Raw genomic sequence first — 8,293 nt, 5'->3', positions numbered from 1 at the left:
AAGGAAGTGCTCCCTTTTCCAGCATTTTAAGGGTTTAAATCTGCATTTTAGGGCACTTCTACCCATGCCCCGGTACCAAATATCTCATATGGGAGTAAGCCCAGCACATACATAACCCTAACAGCACCCAGGAGTCTATTAGTTTTGTTATTTTTATTTATAATGTATCTAGCCCCAATTAGAGGTCCCAATGAGAGCTTCACCATTCATATAATTACTACTCTTCTCCACCCTACTTAGTCACATGTGAAGTACTACTTACTAATCACTAAGGAGCAACTGTGCAAATTAACAGCTAGTTATCCCACTTGGCTATCTACACTGCCAAAATACAAAGTCTTATTTCTTACCTGGTCTCTGCCCTTTTGCTCGATGTAGCTGTAGTAAAAAAGAAGGCATCATCAATTCCCTGAAGAGCTTTTTTTCCTCCTCTGCAGCCCTTTACTCATTTTGAACTTAAATCAGACGAGGCAAGCAGCTATAGCTCCTTTGACAGCTTTTATACCTTGTGGTAATTGCCTCCTCCCTTTTCTGGGGCATGATGGGAATGAGAGGCGGACCCGGCCAGGGGTATATTAACCCCAGCCTTTGCCAAGGGGATTCATTTCCTCCCTGGGATTGACCGGGTGGGAGATCTGCTCTCATTTTAATGAAGAGGGCCTTTCAGCTTATATCAGGTTTTTTTTTTTTTCCCCCAGTAGATGCTTTTAGCCTCTAAAGCAACAGAGGTTTTGAAGACATTGTGAAGAAGATAGTGTTGAACACAGGGATTATTTAGGCTCATAATTTTGGCTTGAGTGTTTAGGGGTGGTAAGGTGCTTTTCTAATTTCAGTTTTTCTTCTTGTTTTGTTTTTTCTTTAGGAGCATTGTAACTTCCAGGTTGTATTGAGTATGAAGCTTCAAATTTTTTTAGTGTATTCATTGTGTCATAAAAGGGACCTTGCCCATATCAAAGATGATATCCAAAATTGTGGCTTCCGATAGGTAAGTTATGGATTGCAGCTGGGAGAGTGTGAGCAGGGTAGCTGGCTTAGGAAGTGCCAAAAGGGGTTTTGAAGGCCATAGGGTGGGAAAAGGTGTCTATTTGGGGCTGCCTAAGGCTTTTTCCCAAGCACAGCAGATACATTTATACATCTTAAAGCACACGAATGCATCCACTGCACTCATAGAAATACCATATAACTTTGCCCCTTGCTGTCTCACGTGTCTATAGAAATAATGGCCACAGCTTTTGATTCTGGGTGAAGCCAGAGACCCGAGGACCTGGATGTGCTTAGGAGGTGGTGAGTAGCCAAATTGTGGGCATTTGGCCTATATGCCACTAGATTTATGCATTGATCTTGATTTTTTTTTTTTTTATTGTAGCTGACTAAGAGGCTAACCCAGCTATTATGGGGCCTTCCGAGACGACTGAAGAGGACTCATTTCACATCCAATGTGGATTCATATTGCCAGTCATCCGAAAGATAAGTCAGGGGCTATGACCTGGAGATGGGATGGCAGCATGGTAGTGAGTTGGAAATTCCTGGGAAAAACTTAATAATTAGTGCAGGGGTAAGGGATGCTCTCTAAGGGGCCTCTTAGGACAGCTAAAGGGAGAGGCTCCACATTTGATTGCAACTGTAGGGTATGCAGTGCAGAGCAGTTCCAGTCTGTTGTGTTGTCTAGCGTGTCTTCAGGATCCCTTGGATCAGATATGTCTGCCTTTTATCCTCAAGGACCTTATGGCAAGTGTCAGCCATCATCTCTAGGTTCTCAAACATTTGTACTTCTCGGCATGTCACCGATATCATTTGTTCTCTTACCGATGGGCTCAGCCATATCTCGGAATCGCATCTCAGAAATGTTGAGTCAGATGTCTTTTGAGGCCTCATTCCCGGCTGTATTGCCATACATCCTTTCCAGCCGTGAGTTGTGATGTCCTGGGGCTTATAACATTGTAAGGATACAGGGAGCATTCTGAACATAGCATTGTTTTGTAGCCGTCTTGATCATCGTGACTGACAGTTCTTATAATAGGTCACTCTATTAAAGTCTTTTCTTCTGCTCCTTAGAGCCGCTTCCGTCTACTGTCGCTACGCCATCGGTCATCTCTTTTGGCGTCATCTCGGTCCTCACCGTCATTCTTCTCTCCGAGAGCTTTTTTTATTATCCTTGCGTCCCACTGTTCGTAGCATAATGTGTTGTTTGAGTTTGTGTTTAGCCTGGAACTGCTCTGCCCTGTGGAATAGACTGGGGGGTAGGTGGAATAGAAAGAAGGCTTTACGGGTAACCTTTACCTTTGCATAACCACCTGAGCCACACCTCAGACGGAGCAACCACGGCCGGTCCATGCGGGGTTCGGCGGGAGTGGTATGGTGGTGTCTCGCAGTTTTCTAGTCCTAAGTTATCATGCAGCCCTTTAACTTTTGTCATCACTTTCTTTCAGATGCAGATGGATTAAATCGGTGGCAGAGTGCCCCATACCGGGTGAGAGGGCTTGCACAGGAAGGTCAGTCGCCATTTGTCTTTGCAGGGCAAGTGTAAATGGTGACTGTGTTCCAGCATTGTTCTTTGTCTTTATTTTTAGGAGGGAAAGCTAGATCTCAGCAGTCAAGGTCAAGTGAGCAAGGTAAGCAGTGACTGGTGGAAAGAAAAAGTTGTTATTCCTTGGGTGCCAAGTTCTGGTACAGCTCTAAGCATACACTGTCGTTTGTGTGTTTTAGGGGGTCCACTTGTATTATGCTGAGTCCCCTCACCGACTGGCCAATGTACCCGGCTCGCTGCCCTCATGAGCCCTCCCAAAGCACTATGGGACTCTGCGATGAAGCCTTTGCCTTTTCCATTCAAAGATACCGTCCGGGCAGACTTTAGCAACGGCCGAGAAGTTGGAGGCAGGGGGGAGGAGTGAGGGTCTGCTCAAGTCTCAGCAATGCCGCATTGCCTCCTCTCCTCTTAACCCAGGTATACCCTACGATGATGGTGCCAGCCTTGGAGCGCGGCCAAAGTGTGTGGCCCCAGGACCCCAGGCTTCTTAGGAGATGGTAAGTAGTGGAATTGTTGGGTTTTGGCTAACCTGCCACTAAGTTCAAGCCTTGATATTTGGTTTTCTTTATTGTAGCTGACTAAGAGACAACAGGCCGGCAATGGCAGGAGCTTCCTGGATGGCAAGGCGGCCCTCTTTTGCACCCGAAGAGGATTCACATCCCTGGATGTCTGAGAGATAAGTCAACGGGATGAAAGCGGGGTGTTGGGTAGGGGGTTGCTGGGAGGGATTTTTGAGTTAGCTTTGGAGACGGGGCTACCCACAAAGGGGCCCCTTAGGCCACATAAAGGGAAAGTCTCACTTTTGATCACAGTGCCGAGGTGTGCAGGGCAGAGCAGTCCCAGTGCATGTCGTATCACTTCTCTATTGTGTGTTCTGTGTCTTTTGGGCATCTTGTGTTTCATGTCTTTTGCTTTAGCCCTTTGATGTGCTTGCGGTCATTCTTCTTGCCGAGAGTTTTCTCTTCTCGTTGTGTCCCCTCCTTTGTCATCTGCTGCATGCAAATCCTGCATGGGATTTGGCCCGGAGCTGCTCTGCCCTACTGCACAGTCTGGCCTATAGGTGTAATAGGGCAAGGCTTGGGAACTTGGAATTTGTTCTGTAGGGTGTAGTTTGGTCTCTAGATGATATTCCTAGATTGACACAGGATGCCTGGAGCTGTTAAGTTCTCACGCAGCACTTTGACTTTTGTCATCACTTTCTTTCAGATGCAGATGGATTAAATCGGTGGCAGAGCGCCCCACAACGGGTGAGGGGGTTCCCGCAGGAAGGTGAGTCACCATTTGTCTTTGCAAGGCAAGTGTGAATGGTGACTGTGTTCCAGCATTGTTCTTTGTCTTTATTTTTAGGAGGTAAAGCTGGATAGCAGCAGTCAAGGTCAAGTGAGTGAGGTAAGCAGTGACTGGTAGACAGAATGACTTGTTATGGCTTGGGTATCAATTTCTGGTGCATCCATTGCTATTTGTGTGTTTTAGGGGGTCCACTTGTATTATGCCGAACCTCCTTGCCAACCGGCCGACAGACCCAGTTTGCTGCCCTCATGAACCCTCCAGAAGCATTACAGGACTCTGCAATGAAGTCTTTACCTTTTCCATTCAAAGCTACCATCCTGCTGCCTTTGGCAACGGCCAAGGAGTTGCAGCAAGTTGGGGATGGAGGGAGGCGGATTGAGGGTCCACTCAAGTTTCAGCTGTGCCACATCACCTTGTCTCCTTAACCCCAGTATACCCTGCAACGATGGCGTCAACCTCGGAGTGTGGCTGAAGTGTGCGGCCAGAGAACCCCGGCCTACATAGGAGACGGTGAGTGGCAGAATTGTCGGGTTCTGGCCAAGGTGCCACTAACTTTGTGCACTGTTGTTTGGTTTGGTTTTGTTTATTGTAGCTGACTGAGAGAGAACAGCCTGGTGATGGCAGGAGCTTCCTGGACGGTGAGGCCGCCTTCTTTTATGCCTGAGGTAGATTTGCATCCCTGGATGTCCAAGAGATAAGTTGAGGGGGTGAAAGCAGAGTGTCAGGTCAGGGCTTGCCGGGAGGGAACATTGAGCCAGCTTCAGAGATGGGGATGTCTAAGAAGGGGCCCCTTAGGCCCCATAAAGGGAAAGTATCACTGTTGATTAAAACACTTATGTGTGCAGAGCAGTCCCAGTGCATGTCATGTCACTTGTCTGTTGTGCGTTCTGTCTCGTTTGGGCATCTTGTGTCTCATGTATTTAGTCTTAGCTGTTCAATGTGTTTGCAGTCGTTCTTCTTGCTGAGAGTTTTCTCTCCTTGTTGTGTCCCCTTGTTTGTCATCTCCTGTGTCACGGGTGCCTGCATGGGTTTGGCCCAGAGCTGCTATGCCCTGCTGCATAGCCTGGCATATAGGTGTAATAGGACAGGGACCTGGGACTTGAGATTTGTTATGTAGGGTGTAGTTTGACCTCAAGATGTTATTCCTAGATTGACACAGGATGGCTGGAGCTGTTAAGTTATCATGCAGCCCTTTGACTTTTGACATCACTTTCTTGCAGATGCACATGGGTTAAATCCATGGCAGAGCGCCCCGCACCGGTTGAGGGGGTTCCTGCATGAAGGTCAGTCACTGTTTGTATTTGCAGGGCAAGTGTAAATGGTGGCAATGTTCCAGCATTGTTCTTTGTCTTTGTTTTTAGGAGGTAAAGCCAGATAGCAGCAGTCAAAGTGAAGTGAGCGAGGTAAGCAGTGACCGGTGGAAAGAAAAAGTTGTTAATCCTTGGGTGCCAAGTTCTGGTACACCTCTAAGCATCCACAATCATTTGTGCGTTTTAGGTGGTCCCCTTGTATTATGCTGAAGCACCTCCATGACCGGCCAACAGACCCGGTCTGCCACCCTTGTGAGCCCTTCAGAAGTGTTACGGGACTCTGCGACGGAGCTTTTACCTTTTGCATTCAAAGGTGCTGTCCAGGCACCCTTTGGCAACGGCCGGGTAGTTGTGGTGAGTCAGGGAGGGAGGAAGAGTGAGGGTCTGCTCAAGTTTCAGTAATGCCGCATCGCCTTGTCTCCTCTTGACCCAGGAATACGTGGCGACGATGGCCTCGGCCTCGGAGCACGGCCAAAGCGTGCGGCCTGAGCACCCTGGCCTTCTTAGGGGATGGTGAGCGGTGGAATTGTTGGGTTCTGGCTGAGGTGTCACTAAGTTCGTGCACTGATGTTTGGTTTGGTTTTCTTTACTGTAGCTCTCTAAGAGAGAACAGCCTGGCGATGGCAGGAGCTTCCTGGGTGGCAAGGTGGCCTTTTTTTGTGCCCGAGGAGGATTTGCATCCCTGCGCGTCTGAGAGATAAGTCGAGGGGGTGAAAGCAGAGTGTCGGGTTGGGGCTCGGCAGGAGGGAATATTGAGTCTGCTTCAGAGATGGGGATGTCTAAGAAGGGGCCCCTTAGGCCCCATGAAAGGAAAGCCTCACTTTTGATCACAAGGCCGAGGTGCGCCAGGCAGAGCAGACCCAGTGCATGTCATGTCACTTGTCTCTTGTGTGCCTTGTCTCTTTTGGGCATCTCATGTCTTCTGTCTTAGCTCTTCAATGTGCTTGCAGTCATTCTTCTCACTGAGAGTTTTCTCTCCTCATCCCTTCACCTCGTTTGTGATCTGCTGTGTCACAGGTGCCTGCATGGGTTTGGTCTGGAGCTGCTCTGCCCTGCTGCACAGTCTGGCATATAGTTGTAATAGGACAGGGCCCCGGGACTTGATATTTGTTATGTAGGGTGTAATTTGGCCTCTAGATGATATTCCTAGATTGACACAGGATGCCTGGAGCTGTTAAGTTCTCATGCAGCACGTTAACTTTTGTCATCACTTTCTTTCAGATGCAGTTGGGTTAAATCTGTGGCAGAGCGCCCCACACCGGGTGAGGGGGATTCCCGCAGGAAGGTGAGGGTCTTTCTGAGCAGCCTTTAGCAATGGCTGGGGAGCTACAGCATGTTGGGGAGGGAGGAGGAATGAGGGTCAGCTCAAGTCTCAGCAATGCCACATCACCTTGTCTCCTCCTAATCCAGGTATACCCTGCAATGACAGTGTCAGCCTTGGAGTGCGGCCAAAGTGTGCAGCCCGAGGACCCTGGCCCTATTAGGAGACAGTGAGTAGCAGAATTGTCGGGTTTTGGCTGAGGTGCCACTAAGCTAATGTACTGATGTTGGGTTTGGTTTTTTTTTTTGTAGCTGCCTGAGAGAGAACAGCCCAGTGACTGCAGGAGCTTCCAGGACAGCAAGTTGGCCTTCTTTCGCGCCCAAGGCAGATTCACATCCCCAGGCGTCTGAGAGAAAAGTCGAGGCTTGTGACCCACAGAGGGGGCGACATCAGGTTGTTGAGTTGGGACTTGCCGGGAGTGGTTTTTGAGTCAGATTTGGAGGTGGGGATACCCAAGAAGGGGCCCCTTAGGCCAACATAAAGGGAAAAATCTTGCTTTTGATCACCATGCCAAGGTATGCAGGGCAGACCAGTCCTGGTGCATGTCACTCGTCTAGTGTGTGTTCTGTCTTTTGGCCATCTCGTGTCACAGGTCTTTTGCCTTAGCCCTTTGAGATGCTTATTGCAAATGCTGGGCGTTATTCTTAGCATCACTGCTCTTGGTGTTCCTCAGTGTGGTGCTGATACCATTGATCCTTTGACTCTTGAGCTTGGAGCTGCGTCAGAATCGCATCTCTTTAGCAGTGTTGAGTCAGGTGTCTTTTCAGGTCTTGTTCTGAGCTGCACTGACAGCTATGCACCACAACAATCCACTAAAGGGGATGAGGACTTGCGAAAATACGAAGATAGCTAGAGGATTCTGCCTGTACAACTCAAGAATACATTTTTGCGGTTCTTGAATAAAGCCTTTGTGTTAGCATCCTCTTCTGCCAGGGTTCTTGGAGCCCTGTTGGCTCACTGTCGGTCTCACCTAAGTCGTCTCATTCCTCATTCTCTCGGTCCTTGTGATCATCTAGCCCAGAGTTTTCCCTCTTTGTTGGGTCCCCTCGTTTGTCATCTCCTGTGTCACGGGTGCCTGAGTGGGTTTGGCCCAGAGCTGCTCTGCCCTGATGCATACTCTGGTGTATGGGTGTAAAAGAACAAGGCCTGTGGACTTGTAATTTGTGATGTAGGGTGTAGTTTGACCTCTAGATGGTATTCTGAGATTGACACAAGATGGCTGGAGCTGTTAAGTTCTAATGCAGCACTTCGAATTTTGTCCTCAGTTTTGTTCCGATGCAGATGGATTAAGTCCGTGGCTGAGTGCCCCTGTACCAGTTAAGGGGGTTCCCGCAGGAAGGTGAGTTGCTGTTGGTCTTTGCAGAGCAAGTGTAAATGGTGGCTGTGTTACAGGATTGTTCTTCGTCTTTGTTCTTAGGAGGTAAAGCCAGATCTCAGCAGTCAAGGTCAAGTGAACGAGGTAAGAAGTCACTGGTGGAAAGAACCACTTGTTATTCCTTGGGTGCCAAGTTCTGGTACAGCTCTAAGCATCCATTGTCATTTGTGTGTTTCAGGCGGTCCCCTTGTATTACACCAAACTCCTCACTGACCGGCCGATGGACCCGGCTCGCTGCCCTCCTGAGTCCTCTGCAATGAAGCCTTTACCTTTTCCATGTGAGGGTACCATCTGGGTAGCCTTCGACAACGGCCAAGGAGTTGCGGCAAGTCAGGGAGGGAGGGAGGAGGAGCGAGCATCCACTCAAGTTTCAGCAATGCCTCATCACCTCGTCTCCACTCAACCTAGGTATGTCCTGTGATGATGGTGCCAGCCTTGAGGTGCGGCCTGAGGATCCGGGCCCTCTTAGG

The 8,293-nt window shown here is 48.9% G+C and overlaps 1 long non-coding RNA gene across 1 annotated transcript; it reads left to right on the top strand.

Annotated features, from left to right (window-relative positions):
- Nucleotides 1-622: 622 nt before the first annotated feature.
- On the top strand, nt 623-3,016 carry LOC138098358 (uncharacterized). Its single transcript, XR_011146601.1, has 6 exons — nt 623-677; nt 863-985; nt 1,215-1,284; nt 1,367-2,492; nt 2,571-2,612; nt 2,945-3,016. It is a non-coding gene; the product is annotated as an uncharacterized lncRNA (long non-coding RNA).
- Nucleotides 3,017-8,293: the final 5,277 nt, after the last annotated feature.

This window comes from Aphelocoma coerulescens, chromosome 24 (assembly GCF_041296385.1).
Source record: "Aphelocoma coerulescens isolate FSJ_1873_10779 chromosome 24, UR_Acoe_1.0, whole genome shotgun sequence".
NCBI classification, from domain to species: domain Eukaryota; kingdom Metazoa; phylum Chordata; class Aves; order Passeriformes; family Corvidae; genus Aphelocoma; species Aphelocoma coerulescens.
This window is presented reverse-complemented; position numbering and strand designations above follow the sequence as displayed.